Source organism: Schistocerca americana, chromosome 7 (assembly GCF_021461395.2).
Source record: "Schistocerca americana isolate TAMUIC-IGC-003095 chromosome 7, iqSchAmer2.1, whole genome shotgun sequence".
NCBI lineage: Eukaryota > Metazoa > Arthropoda > Insecta > Orthoptera > Acrididae > Schistocerca > Schistocerca americana.
This window is the reverse complement of record NC_060125.1, coordinates 301,542,882-301,559,043: the sequence shown is the minus strand read 5'-3', so window position 1 is coordinate 301,559,043 and position 16,162 is coordinate 301,542,882. Positions and strand designations below refer to the sequence as shown.

Sequence of the window (16,162 nt, the reverse complement as noted above, 5' to 3'; positions counted from 1 at the left end):
AGTCTGTCACGTGAATAACAAAGATAATTTGGGTGTGCTTGTCCGGGACTTGACGTCAGACTATACCTCAAAACGGTAACAACTTTGAACAGACTGCATTAACACCACCAAACAAAACGGAACGAATTATACCGGAATTGGTGGAAGTGTCATATATTACACCATGACGCACTTCCGTCCATTTGGAAACTAACAATTCTTCGTTGACTCGTATGAGCCCACAATCCTACCTCTTATTTTAGTCAAGTTGTGCTCTTTTCACCCCAGTCCAGAAGCAGTGCCTTCTCTTCAGTTATATGATCCATCCATCTTTATATTCAGCATTCTTCTGTAGCACCACGTTTCAGAACCTTAAATTCTCTTCTTCTCTATTCTGCTATTCTATTCTATCCATACCTCACTTTCATGTAACGCTACGTTCCAAACAAACTCTTTCAGAAAGTACTTTGTAATACTTCAATTCATATTTGTTAGCAAAAATATATTTTTTTAAGAAACGCTTTTCTTGCAGTTGCTGTTGCCAGCTGTAGCTTCGTCTAACAATTATGACCACGAATGGTGGTAGCCTGTATTACATGGGATACACTGTTCTTTCTGAAGACTCACAGTGAGGGGATCCTCGAGAATATGCAAGATGTCAGGAAAATGTAAATAAATTAAGGAAATGTATCCCATAATTTAATTAATCTGATCTCAACTAACCTAATCACGACGTAACTCAGCTTAATGTAATATAGCAGAGATGAAATACTGTTACTGTTGTCATAGTATAATTATAAGCTGACCATTGTCGACAAATTAAAGACGTGTGCTGGACCATTCATAGCACTCTACTTACTGAAGAAATAGACTCTGGTGACAAGGTGCGTTGTGGTGGCTCAGGTGGAAAAGCAACCTGTTCGTCTTTATTTTTTTCGTCCTGTATCCTTTGCTATCGGTTAGGCTCTTGCTTGAACAATTTTGGCTCGTCTGGTGCCTCATTTTCAGCTGTGTTGATGCAAATGAAAACTGGGAAAGGCGTACCTAACTTTTCTTCTCGTGGCGGATGTTGCAGTGGCAGATGCCAGAGACCTGCGCTCACTTTCTTGTAACAATAGTGAGTGTGAAGTTACCCAGATGTGGAGCACATTAACAACGAATCTTTTAAGAATATCATATTACCATCCTGAGCTGCTGGTAAAACATGTTCTTTACACAACCAGTTCCAGTCGTCCGACCACCATCAGGTCGATAAAATTATTCACAGAATCATGTCAGGTGAAGTATAAAATCACTACCGTTAACGCCGATTACCGTTTTAACATAAATGAGTACACTACCTAGCACAGTTTTTATAGATTGATGAAGTAATTTATATTGCGATATGATAACAGTGTAAAATGTGTGGTTTTTGTCGCTAGATTTAACGATTTTACATTTCACCTAACTTGATGCTGTGAATACTTTTATGAGCCTGATGGTGATCAGCAGACGACTGAAGCTGGTTGTGTAAGTGAATGTTTTGCAGCAGCGTAGAGTGGTACTGTGACATTTTTCTAGTATTTAAGAGCTGTGAGTCACCACCTCCTAAAAATATAATTATGAACATGTTCAGTTACCCAACTACTGAGAACTACAGAAAAGCCCGTACAGGATCTGAAACTTCCGGCTGTTGAAATGTAGGGTTTCGCAGGGATCGAATGAAGGATAGAGCCACGGATCGTAACACATCTGAAATGTAACGTCGACTGTTCAAAGAGCCGTCAATGCGAACAAGAGGCGACCGAGACGTGTAACCAATGGCACCCCATACCATCACGCTTGGTGATACGCCAGTATGGCGATGACGAATACGTGCTTCCAATGTGCGTTCACCGCGATGTCGCCAAACACGGATGCGACCATCATGATTCTGTAAACAGAACCTGGATTCATCCGAAAAAACGATGTTTTGCCATTCGTGCACTCAGGTTCGTCGTTGAGTACACCATCGCACGCGCTTCTGTCTGTGATGCAGCGTCAAGGGTAACCGCAGCCATGGTCTCAGAGCTGATAGTCCACGCTGCTGCAAAGGTTGTCGAAGTGTTCGTGCAGATGGTTGTTGTCTTGCAAACGTCCCCATCTGTTGACTCAGGGATCGAGACGTGGCTGCACGATCCGTTACAGCCATGCGGATAAGATGCCTGACATCTCGACTGCTACTGATACGAGGTCGTTGGAATCCAGCACGGGGTTCCGTATAACTGCCCTGAACCTATCGATTCCATATTCTGCTAACAGTCATTGGATCTCGACCAACGCGAGAAACAATCTCGCGATACGATAAACCGCAATCGCGATAGGCTACAATCTGACCTTTATCAAAGTCGGAAACGTGATGGTACGCATTTCTCCTCCTTGCACGAGATATCACAACAACGTTTCACCAGGCAACGCCGGTCAACCGCTGTTTGTGTATGAGAAATCGGTTGGAAACTTTCCTGATGTCACCTTGTGTGAATGCTCCGGAAAGCTAATCATTTGCATATCACAGCATCTTCTACATCTACATCTACATCTATACTCCGCGAGCCACCTTACGGTGTGTGGCGGAGGGTACTTATTGTACCACTATCTGATCCCCCCTTCCCTGTTCCATTCACGAATTGTGCGTGGGAAGAACGACTGCTTGTAAGTCTCCGTATTTGCTCTAATTTCTCGGATCTTTTCGTTGTGATCATTACGCGAGATATATGTGGGCGGTAGTAATATGTTGCCCATCTCTTCCCGGAATGTGCTCTCTCGTAATTTCGATAATAAACCTCTCCGTATTGCGTAACGCCTTTCTTGAAGTGTCCGCCACTGGAGCTTGTTCAGCATCTCCGTAACGCTCTCGCGCTGACTAAATGTCCCCATGACGAATCGCGCTGCTTTTCGCTGGATCATGTCTATCTCTTCTATTAATCCAACCTGGTAAGGGTTCCATACTGATGAGCAATACTCAAGAATCGGACGAACAAGCGTTTTGTAAGCTACTTCTTTCGTCGATGAGTCACATTTTCTTAGAATTCTTCCTATGAATCTCAAACTGGCGCCTGCTTTTCCCACTATTTGTTTTATGTGATCATTCCACTTCAGATCGCTCCGGATAGTAACTCCTAAGTATTTTACGGTCGTTACCGCTTCCAATGATTTACCATCTATGGCATAATCGTACTGGAATGGATTTCTGCCCCTATGTATGCGCATTATATTACATTTATCTACGTTTAGGGAAAGCTGCCAGCTGTCGCACCATGCATTAATCCTCTGCAGGTCCTCCTGGAGTACGTACGAGTCTTCTGATGTTGCTACTTTCTTGTAGACAACCGTGTCATCTGCAAATAGCCTCACGGAGCTACCGATGTTGTCAACTAAGTCATTTATGTATATTGTAAACAATAAAGGTCCTATCACGCTTCCCTGCGGTACTCCCGAAATTACCTCTACATCTGCAGATTTTGAACCGTTAAGAATGACATGTTGTGTTCTTTCTTCTAGGAAATCCTGAATCCAATCACAAACCTGGTCCGATATTCCGTAAGCTCGTATTTTTTTCACTAAACGTAAGTGCGGAACCGTATCAAATGCCTTCCTGAAGTCCAGGAATACGGCATCAATCTGCTCGCCAGTGTCTACGGCACTGTGAATTTCTTGGGCAAATAGGGCGAGCTGAGTTTCACATGATCTCTGTTTGCGGAATCCATGTTGGTTATGATGAAGGAGATTTGTATTATCTAAGAACGTCATAATACGAGAACACAAAACATGTTCCATTATTCTACAACAGATTGACGTAAGCGAAATAGGCCTATAATTATTCGCATCTGATTTATGACCCTTCTTGAAAATGGGAACGACCTGCGCTTTCTTCCAGTCGCTAGGTACTTTACATTCTTCCAGCGATCTACGATAAATTGCTGATAGAAAGGGGGCAAGTTCTTTAGCATAATCACTGTAGAATCTTAAGGGTATCTCGTCTGGTCCGGATGCTTTTCCGCTACTAAGTGATAGCAGTTGTTTTTCAATTCCGATATCGTTTATTTCAATATTTTCCATTTTGGCGTCCGTGCGACGGCTGAAGTCAGGGACCGTGTTACGATTTTCCGCAGTGAAACAGTTTCGGAACACTGAATTCAGTATTTCTGTCTTTCTTCGGTCGTCCTCTGTTTCGGTGCCATCGTGGTCAACGAGTGACTGAATAGGGGATTTAGATCCGCTTACCGATTTTACATATGACCAAAACTTTTTAGGGTTCTTGTTTAGATTGTTTGCCAATGTTTTATGTTCGAATTCGTTGAATGCTTCTCTCATTGCTCTCTTTATGCTCTTTTTCGCTTCGTTCAGCTTTTCCTTATCAGCTATGATTCGACTACTCTTAAACCTATGATGAAGCTTTCTTTGTTTCCGTAGTACCTTTCGTACATGATTGTTATACCATGGTGGATCTTTGCCCTCGCTTTGGACCTTAGTCGGTACGAACTTATCTAAGGCGTACTGGACGATGTTTCTGAATTTTTTCCATTTTTGTTCCACATCCTCTTCCTCAGAAATGAACGTTTGATGGTGGTCACTCAGATATTCTGCGATTTGTGCCCTATCACTCTTGTTAAGCAAATATATTTTCCTTCCTTTCTTGGCATTTCTTATTACACTTGTAGTCATTGATGCAACCACTGACTTATGATCACTGATACCCTCTTCTACATTCACGGAGTCGAAAAGTTCCGGTCTATTTGTTGCTATGAGGTCTAAAACGTTAGCTTCACGAGTTGGTTCTCTAACTATCTGCTCGAAGTAATTCTCGGACAAGGCAGTCAGGATAATGTCACAAGAGTCTCTGTCCCTGGCTCCAGTTCTGATTGTGTGACTATCCCATTCTATACCTGGTAGATTGAAGTCTCCCCCTATTACAATAGTATGATCACGAAACTTCTTCACGACGTTCTGCAGGTTCTCTCTGAGGCGCTCAACTACTACGGTTGCTGATGCAGGTGGTCTATAGAAGCATCCGACTATCATATCTGACCCACCTTTGATACTTAACCCAGATTATTTCACATTCGCATTCGCTAATAACTTAACTGGATATTATTGAATTCTTTACTGCTATAAATACTCCTCCACTATTGGCGTTTATCCTATCCTTGCGGTATATATTCCATTCTGCGTCTAGGATTTCGTTACTGTTCACTTCCGGTTTTAACCAACTTTCCGTTCCTAATACTATATGCGCACTATTTCCTTCAATAAGAGATACTAATTCAGGAACCTTGCCCTGGATACTCCTGCAGTTTACCAATATTACGTTAACTTTTCCTGTTTTTGGTCTCTGAGGACGGACGTTCTTTATCAACGATGATAATGTCCTCTCTGGTAAGCCGTCAGGTATTTTATCGTTTCGCCCAAGGGGGGGTCCCTCTAACCTAAAAAACCCCCGTGTGCACGCCACACGTACTCTGCTACCCTAGTAGCTGCTTCCTTTCGGTTTAATTTCGCGTCTGTAGCACGTCATCTTCGTGGTGTAGCAATTTTAATGGCCAGTGGTGTATGTACAGGTTGATTCGATGCTGATGTTAGAAACTTTCTAGGATAATGGAGAAGGATCAATGTATCAATCTGAGGTAAGGTTCCATACACAGTACATTTACCGGTACTGTTTTTTAAGACTGTAGGGTAGCCAACTTTCAGATGTTGTAGTAAGGACCAAAACAAGAAAACGTGTCTAGTAAACATGGACTCTAAGATGCATACCTTCAACTTTTTTCGCAGTCTGGTATGACAAATCCGCGCGCAAACTACGTGATAGTATGACTACATGTTTGGTGGAGTAGCAGAGCTGGAGCACTCGGAAGCATTTAGTAACGGCGGCCGAGGCTTGTGGCGCGTCCTTGAATGTCGGCGCGCTCCACAGCAGCAGGGGCCGTGCCGCGCTGCGCCGTGGTGGGGGGCGAGTAGGGGCGGCGCATCGCCGGCACGTGTTTGCGCGTCCCCCTAGCCGGGCGGCGGGCAGGCACCCCCGCACACTTCGTTTCCTGGGCTTGCGGGCTCTGCTATTGATTTCCCCGGCTCCCGGCCGCCCACCACAAGCCGCCGACGCCGACACCGAGGATACCGTCGCTACGCGAGGCCAGGCCGCACCACAGCTGCCGCCAGCGAGGTCGGATCAGCCGCCGTGGCGGTGGCTCAGCTATTCAGACCCCGGCGCTGGCAGCCACGCTCTCCGCCCCCGCACCGCGGCGTGCCCCCGGCGGTCGGGCGCCCACAGCCGAACCCCCCACCCGCCTCTCCCCTTCCCCACCACACGACGTCCGTCACCCTCTCCGTCGCCGAGCCAGGGGGCACGCTCGAGTATGCCGAGCTGTTGGCCGTCAGCCACGCACTTCACGACCGCCCTCTGTCGTCGGTAGTAGTGGCCGTTCTCTCAGCTACGCGGTCACTGCCACAGTTCCAACACAGTGCTCCAAGCAACACGACCTTACACGGTTATTCATAACCAATTCTGGGGTTCAGAAGACGATTGCGCGAAAACTACACTACTGGCCATTCAAATTGCTACACCACGAAGATGACGTGCTACAGACGCGAAATTTAACCGACAGGAAGAAGATGCTGTGATATGCAACGTGCTGACATGAGGACAGTCTCCAACCGATTTCTCATACACAAACACCAGCTGACCGGCGTTGCCTGTCGCAACGTTGTTGTGATGCCTCATGTAAGGAGGAGAAATGCGTACCGTCACGTTTCCGACTTTGATAAAGGTCGGATTGTAGCCTATCGCGATTGCAGTTTATCGTATCGCGACATTGCTGCTCGCGTTGATCGAGATCGAGTAACTGTTAGCAGAATATGCAATCGGTGGGTTCAGGAGGGTAATACGGAACGCCGTGCTGGATCCCAACGGCCTCGTATCACTAGCAGTCGAGATGACAGGCATCTTATCCGCATGGCTGTAACGGATCGTGCAGCCACGTCTCGATCCCTGAGTCAACAGATGGGGACGTTTGCAAGACAACAACCATCTGCACGAACAGTTCGACGACGTTTGCAGCAGCATGGACTATCAGCTTGGAGACCATGGCTGCGGTTACCCTTGACGCTGCATTACAGACAGGAACGCCTGCGATGGTGTACTCAACGACGAACCTGGGTGTACGAATGGCAAAACGTCATTTTTTCGCATGAATCCAGGTTCTGTTTACAGCATCATGATGGTCGCATCCGTGTTTGGCGACACCGCGGTGAACACACATTGGAAGCACGTATTTGTCATCGCCATACTGGCGTATCCCCCGGCGTGATGGTATGGGGTGCCATTAGTTACACGTCTCGGTCACCTCTTGTTCGCATTGACGGCACTTTGAACAGTGGACGTTACATTTGAGATGTGTTACGACACGTGGCTCTACCTTCATTCGAACCCTGCGAAACCCTACATTTCAGCAGGATAATGCAGGACCACATGTTTCACGTCCTGTACGGGACTTTGTGGATACTGTAAATGTTCGACTCCTGCCCTAGCCAGCACGTTCTCTAGATCTCTCACCAATTGAAAATGTCTGGTCAATGGTGGCCGAGCAACTGACTCGTCACAATACGCCAGTCACTACTCTTGATGAACTGCGTTATCGTGTTGAAGCTGCATGGGCAGCTGTACCTGTATACGCCATCTAGGCTCTGTTAAACTCAATGCCCAGGCGTAGCAAGGCCGTTATTACGGCCGGACGTGGTTGTTCTGGGTACTGATTTCTCAGGATCTATGCACCCAAATTGCGTGAAAATGTAATCACATGTCAGTTCTAGTATAATATATTTGTCCAATGAATACCCGTTTATCATCTGCATTTATTCTTGGTGTAGCAGTTTTAATGGCCTTTAGTGTATAAGTAAGAAAGCAGCCTCAGCGTGCCATCAGATGGATAACGCATTAGTAGGGAAGGAAGAAATAAGTAAGAAAACTAAAATGTAAATTTAAAATGCAATTTTGGCACCAGTTACAGCATATTGCATGGAGACTTTGTCTCTACAAGAGAAACGCCGAATTAGGATTTCTGCCACAGAAATGGGGTAAATGACAAGAACAATCGGAAAAACCAGAAGAGATACAGTTAGAAATGAAAGAACACGACAAAAGACTAAGCAGAAGAAAGCAATGAGTGTGGTTGCTGAGGTGCGTCAGCTCGGCATGTTAAGAGAATGGGAGGGGAAAGAAAATCCAAAGGAGTGTTTGAAATGCATGTGCAGAGAATAGCTGGACGAGGAAGACCTCACATCATGTAGGAGGACAGGGTCGACAAACTGGAGCAAGGTCGTGGGAAAACAACTGTGGAAATGAGAGACTGAGCAAGAATAGAGTGGAATGGAAGAAGTGGATAGAGTGAGACCACTCCGACGCTTGAAAGCGTAAGGAAATTGAAGAAGAAGAAGAAGAAGAAGAAGAAGAAGCGTATGGCATTGGTGGCCGGGAGATCCCTCGCGGGGCGGTTCGGCCGCCGCTCCACAAGTTCTTTAACGCCACTACGGCGACTTGCGAGTGAATGAAGATGAAATGATGATGAAAGACACACGACACCCATTCATCTCGAGGCAGAGAAAGTTCCTGACCCCGTGCGCGGGAAGCGAGAACGCTAGCGCAAGACCACGAGCCGCGGACAAGAAGAATAAGAAGAAGAAATACCTGACCGATACAGGATACCGTATGAAGTACGTACATTACGATTTCTCAACGAAAGAACGAAACAGCAAGGATGGACTAGAGATATCTGGACCTATCTCCAAATTGAAAGAGGAAATCGTCAAGGAGATTCCATTATCTTCAGCCTGTTTACCTGTATACCATAAGATATATTCCTAGAGCTAGATAGGAATTTTATTTTGACACTTTTCAAATATAAGCTTTTCTTTACTTATTGACTTTAATGTTGTCAAAAACGTGTCGTGTCGTCATTGTGACGAAAAGTAGTCCTTTCATCAGGAATGACAGCTCTTCATGATTCAAGTGCTAAACTGCCACCAGTTTGCACAACCCACATCTGCTCTCAGCTACCGGACCAGACCGATTCTCCAGACGTGTTAAATGTTGGTACTGCTGTCCTGCTTTCCCTACCTGGAACTGCGCTTAAAATTTGTCGGCGACACATCCTGCAAAATTCTCTCTTTAGATCCATTAAAGATCTGCGCAAAACAGACAATCGCAATTTTTTCTTGCAACAGTCTGAAATTGTATCATCTTCAAAGCGTGGTAAATGCGCAACGCGATTGTGAAACAAATTGATTCTTTGTCTAACATGTTCAGCATAGAGCTAGAGCCCTCAAGCAATAGACTGCTTGAGAGAAAAGCCCTTTACCGTTTGGTTTGATTCCATGCATTTTTGTCTCTTCGAAATACTCGTCTTTCTTGTCTGAAACTGTTTCTTGCTTGGATAATTCTCCGGAAACTTCAATCTGGCGATATATTCGATTCACTGTAAAGAACATGGTTAATTTTTTTCGGTACTAAGCGCCACCCACCAAATATTGCCCTTCTTAAAAGTCTGTGTACTGAACCGTTGCCTAAACTTGTCTCTTGTTTTTTCCGTGGAACCCAGGATAGAACCGCCCCACTTTCGGCACGCCTTTGGCTCCTTACATGAGCTGTGACAGATATCGTCACGCACTATATTGCTTTTAGGAATAGCAGCAGACGGACCTGCTGTGACGCATAGTTGCCAGTGAACAGAGGGCTGTTGTGCGCTTGTGCTTTGCCCAATGGAGCGTAGCGCGTCGGGCGCTACGGCCGCCAGTTAAATAAACGTTTCATGCGCTAATTACGTGCTACAAATTTCCATTTCGACCCGTTTGCTATCCTTTACGAAAGTAGGTATTGACAAATACTGTGAACCGCATTTAATCATGCCGATGTTACTCGCGAAACGAGTGTAAATTTTGCCTGTGAAACAATGAAAGCGCTCGTTAAAAATAAATCTCGCTGTGTCTGTTTGCCGACGCTCTTGTTTCCGCCAACAAAATATTTTATAAGCGTTTCACTCGCATGGCCGCATGCTCGATCGGCTTTCGTAGCACAATAATCAAATGAACAAGAATAGATGGAATAAGATATTCGATATTCTGAGGGTAACGGAGAACAGCGCAGTGGCATTTCGTGGAGACAAGTACGTCTGTAAAATGATCGCTGCACGAAGCATACTACTACCACGGTCATATCTTAGAAAATGATCTTGCCGAGAACCCAAGAAAATTTTGGTCTTACGTAAAATCGCTAAGCGGGTCGAAGGCTGCCATACAGACCAGTGGCTTCCGGAGCATGTATGTCGGTAGATGTAGACAGATGTATAGAAGCACTACTCGCAAAAGTCAAATGGAAATGATGAAAATGAGGAATCAACGCGGATAACTCCCGATTAAGAAAGGTGTATCTGAGTAGTAAAATAGATTGGCACTTGAGTTTAAAGAGCATGTATAAGACACAATGAAAGATATGAAGAATATTCAGGGAACGATGAAAGTACGAGAGAATATCACATCTCCTCGACTAAATTAAACAGGTTTTAAAAGAAATTCCGATGGAATATCGTGAGATTTCTGTTACAGACAAACAAATAATGCAGCTTTTAGGTTGAAACTTGAGAATATTTACTATTTTGTGTTTTTACAAGAATTCAGTGTCTCAGTGTATTATTAGCAAAGTGAAAGAAAGTACTTTTAAATTCCGATTACAGTGTCGCCCATGTATTCTGACCTAGAATAGCTTTTGCTATTTTATTTTTGAACACGAATGTTAACTATATAAATTACTTCTGATTTGTGTGATGCCAATTACACTAAACTGAATCTGACTGTCTGTAAATGAAAATGAATGCTACTAACAGTACACAGAATAGCTTCCCCATCAAACAATCTCAATGCAATGGCTGACTGTTCCCTATTGAAACTGTCGCCCTGTTAGAAACTATCACTGACTGAATTACATAAAAACTTTACAAATGAATACTATTTCCTAACTTTATCTCACAAAGGTTGTGTTGGCCCTACAATTATTTCCTATCTGTGTAACAGGCAACACAGCTCTTCTCTGTAACATGAAATGTTGAACTGTATATACTTGAAATAAATCACTGCGCAGCTAATTGCATTAGTATTTACTTTAGGCTCCTATGCGAAATTAAACTTCCGTTATCCTTCCAAAAATGCAGCTTAGTGTCCACGCAATACAGCATGTCGTGATGGTGCAGTAATGTTACGATTGCATTCAAAGTGTGAAGATAAACCTACTGGAATGTTTGCAAATGAATGAAAATGTCGTCTGCATTAACATGAAACCTCGATATTTCCTTGGCATTGTCATAAACAATGAAAACTAATCCAGACGAACAATAATTAAGTTACTTTAAATTTACTCTTTGTTTTCCTATTGAAATACTTTCAACTGAAAGTGGAGGATGAAGAATAATTAGAATTCTGAACATAAAACTAATTAGAATTCTGCACACATGACCGATGATCTTCCCTGGGTACCAAAACTGCAAGTATTGTTCAACAAAATGGAAGTTCGACACTACAGTAATTACTCGGCTAACGCTTGCAGCAAGTAAGAACTCTTTTCATGTTACCTTTTTCCGAATGTGCCGTCACTTTATGAAATCATCTCAAAATTCATCCTCTATTCTCAATCACACCATGGAACATCCCAATTAAAATTCATTTTCTATTCAGCATATCCACATCAAGGTTCCTTACTAACGACTCAGCACACTGCCTCCCAACAGATTCTCTCCCTCTCCATCGCTCCCTCCCTCCCTCCCTCCCTCCCTCCCTCCCTCCCTCTCACTCTCTCTCTCTCTCTCTCTCTCTCTCTCTCTCTCTCTCTCTCTCTATCTATCTATCTATCTTCTACTCCTAATACAACCTCTGGTAGCCAAGGAGTAACACATTACTCAAGTGTTCATGCCGTGCATTCAAAAACACTCGTAATGGCAAACATTCCAGACAATAATACCATCTCTCATGGTGTACGAACCTTTCAAGAAAAAGCGAAAGTGATGGAGAATGGTTGAAAGCGGAGTTGTAAAACTACCGTAGGATACTGTACACTATCATAAGTAACAGCAGACTACGGTAATGTTCCTAGTAGCCTGTGTGAGTTAAGATCATAACCACATTATCTGAACGTCAGGAGTGTTGCATACCTACTGGGCGTTACCACGTTTCGATCACTTTGTCTGCAGACGCTGTCAGTGTCTAACTACATTCCCCTAGACCCGGAAGTGGTCCACCACGTAGAAACTTAGTGAGGATATATACAGGGCCACGTACAGCATGGAACATTTTCGTTCTACATAGTAATCTTCTAGTTTGTTCCTTAAAAATAAACAGTATTTACAGCAAAATTTAAATTGTCAATATTTAATTCATGTTTTATTCGAAAAATGTTTATTTGTAACGTGAAACAGAGAGCTGGTTTAGTAAAAGTAAAGAAAATAACACAATATGGCGCTAGAAAAGGTAATTTTCTCAATAATAATGTAAAACTTTAAAAAAACTCAAAAGAAAATAATATCAAACATCGCTTAATTAGAGTGTGTATCTTATTCATAAACAACTTTCACACATACCAATAACTGTAGGAATCTTTCGCCTTTGCTCAAGATAAAAAAGTTCTGTTGAGTAAAAAGTAAATCAATAATTATCTAGATTTTTTTAATTTGTGCATGTACACTGCACTTGTATCAATAGTAATTGCTTTGTTTACATAAGAGCGCAAAATTTTACGGTATCAACTAATTTTGATTACTAAAAATATGAAATACACAAGAGATTATCACTGAACGACGTGCGGTTCTAATTATATTCAAAACAAAGTAACAAACAAAAAAAGAAAGAAAGAAATCCCAGTTTCCCTCTCACACATCAATTTCTGTTTCCTTTCCTAATAATGCTACTGATAGTACCGGTAATCCTACAGTTTGATACGTCATTTTTGTACCGTACTAAAACTATCGAACCGTAGTTTTGGTAGAGCACAACTAGGGAAGACACTCCAGTGCTTTTTTATTGTTTTTTCTTAGTCTTGGAAGAAATGTGACACTAAGTGTCGGAAAGGAGTGTATTTATTTCACCTGGCAAGATTAGGAGCTTAAGGCTTTCTTTTAGACCTAACAGAATGTCTTCAGCGAGCCAATGTTACAACTTGTATAGTTCATGAGCAATATGTAATGATGATAATAACAATATTTAAATATTGACAATTTAAATTTTACTATAAAAATGTGAAGCTGAATATCAGAACTGGCAGATGACTAAATGGTTCAAAGGGCTCTGAGCACTATGGGACTCAACTGCTGTGGTCATAAGTCCCCTAGAACGTAGAACTACTTAAACCTAACTAACCTAAGGACAGCACACAACACCCAGCCATCACGAGGTAGAGAAAATCCCTGACCCCGCCGGGAATCGAACCCGGGAACCCGGGCGTGGGAAGCGAGAACGCTACCGCACGACCACGAGATGCGGGCGCAGATGACTAAATTGGGAAGGTACCACGAGGCGTTATCAGACTTGACACTCCACCTCAGTGGCCAGCCAGTCTTTTGTATCGCACAAGGCATCGGTTGCTGTGGGCGCCAGGGACCGCCTGGGGCAATTAACAGGGCTGGTCCGTCTGGCGTTTTAATCAGTGTAAACAGAGCGGCCGCCAAGGAATAAACACGCAGTCGGTAATTACTGTGTGATCGATGGGGGTGGCCCTGCCTTGGTGGCCTTCCTCCACTAGATGGCGTTCTTCGCTGCAGCTGTACTGCATGCCCCACGTCACAAGGTGGCACCGCGTTGCAAGCCGTCACGTCGTTGCTGAATCGGCTCACTAGTCAAGTGAAGAAACAGCCCTGCCACTGTGCTGCATTGTTCGCAGAACATTCTCAAGGCCGGAGTTCAACATGTCGTCCACACCGATGTTATTAAGGATGGAAGGAAAGTCGATTAGGGTCTAGCCTTCAAAAATGGCTCTGAGCACTATGGGACTTAACATCTGAGGTCACCAGTCCCCTAGAACTTAGAACTACTTAAACCTAACTAACCTAAGGACATTACACACATCCCTGCCCGAGTCCCCTAGAACTTAGAACTACTTAAACCTAACTAACCTAAGGACATTACACACATTCCTGCCCGAGGCAGGATTCGAACCTGCGACCGTAGTGGTCGCGCGGTTCCAGACTGAAGCGCCTAGGTCTATCCTTCCAACGACCATAAATTCATTAGGCAGGGGTCCCATATTCATGTTCCGACTAAGTGAGTATCCGGAAGAAAATAAGCCATGTCCTTTCCAGTGAATCATTCCAGCAACCGCCAATAGCCATTAGGTAAACCACGGAGTATCTAAACCAGGATGGCTCGAACAATATTTCAACCCTCCTTCCTCTCCCCTCCTCCTATATGACAGTCCATTATTTTAAGCACCCCCCCCCCCCCCTTCCTCCACCTTCGCTCGGCTCCTTTTTTGGAGATTGTATGTCCTTGTCTGCTACACGACCTTTGAACCGACTCATATTTCCACTTATAGTAGATAAGCTGTTCAACGTGGAATACAAACGATGGCGAAGCTTGCTGTGCACATGACAGTGAGGAATCGAGGCTTCAGTATTAGAAAAGAAAACCCTGTGATTATAGCAAACAGAACCGAAATCTTTTGATGTCGCTACGTGACACACACACTGAACCACACAGAGATAATTATGTAGCCTGACATGTAGTTAAGCATAACGTCTTAGTGAGGACTGCTAAACCCGTAAGATTATGAATGTGGCATTCGTTCAACACTGAAGACAACGTAGTATTACAGGCATGGCACTCCTAGTGTTAAATAAACGGATCGTTCATGATTCTCTAGTTTGACTCATGTTCTAAAGACTTCATTTTCTAAAAATATACTACACCTACTTAGGATCAGACTTCCTTTACGTTCGCTTTTGCCACTGATTTTTCATGAGCTGGCTTATCTGCTGTCCGTGTACTTTGGAGAATATCTTCTTTTCTGTAACTTGTGTGTTCCCTCTATCAGCCATTTCTCAGTGTTATTTCTGGATGTGGTCCTGTTCCGTACAGTATCCTGTTTATTGCAAGACTGGGTTAGGTCTTATCTGGTTTAGCCAACGTATCTCGTATGTGAACAGTTCGGACGGACTCCAGAGGTGTCTCTTTTCACGCGCTGGATAACGAATAGACGGTAGTATCTGTTCCCGAAAGAACTGTTACTGTTGATGACCATACAGCTTTGCTAGAAATGAAATGATAATTAAATGGACACCATAGCTACAAACCAGCGTTGATATACTTCATTGGGGACATGTTGAAAATGTGTGCCCCGACCGAGACTCGAACCCGGGATCTCCTGCTTACATAGCAGACGCTCTATCCATCTGAGCCACCGAGGGCACAGAGGATAGTGCACCTGCAGGGACTTATCCCTTGCACGCTCCCCGGGAGACCAACATTCGCAAAATGTCCAACCCACTACATTCGTAGTGCCCGAACTCTTGCGGGACTCGGCCAGATTGTCTGTCGCGAGTAATGAGTGTAGTGGGCAGGGGCACTACGAATATAGTGTGTGTCCATTGAATAGATCATGATTATGATGATTATGATGAAATGCTAATAGCTGCGTGTGTAGGGTAGTATGAAGTCACCACACGCCGAGGAATCTACCCCACCCCTACACCCCCAAACACCACCCCTCCCCACTACAAAAAAGAGTCATTACACTTTTAAACAGAATGCTCTGTTCCTCGCCTCGCACGTGTGACCAAACCGGCAAACGCCCTCACCCCTGCGCCGCCCGAAGACACTTGGAAAGGAGAAGTTTTTTCTGGAATAATGTTAGGATTAGCATAATCGAATACCGCGCCCGCTAGGTAAATAGTAATTGCAGCTCGTGTTGACTGAACCGGATCCACCACGCGAGCGTCTCAGCTGCACCCCGTGCTCCACCCCCGTTGCCGGCTTCCTCGGCGCGAGTACCTCCATTGTTTTCGTAGGCTCACTTTAATGTCATCCCGCTGTTGTCTCAAGAAATGTGTTCTCCGCTGGAGACGCGCCGCTCCAAACTTTCTGGAGTAGCGACGGTAGGGGCGTGGCGTTGCGCCGTGGAGGCGCAGCCGCCGACTTGACT

General features: G+C 44.2%; 1 non-coding gene across 1 annotated transcript; it reads right to left on the bottom strand.

Moving 5' to 3' along the window:
- Window positions 1–15,354: 15,354 nt before the first annotated feature.
- Window positions 15,355–15,429, bottom strand: Trnat-ugu. Its single transcript has one exon. It is a non-coding gene; the product is annotated as a tRNA-Thr (tRNA).
- Between the last annotated feature and the right edge of the window lie 733 nt (window positions 15,430–16,162).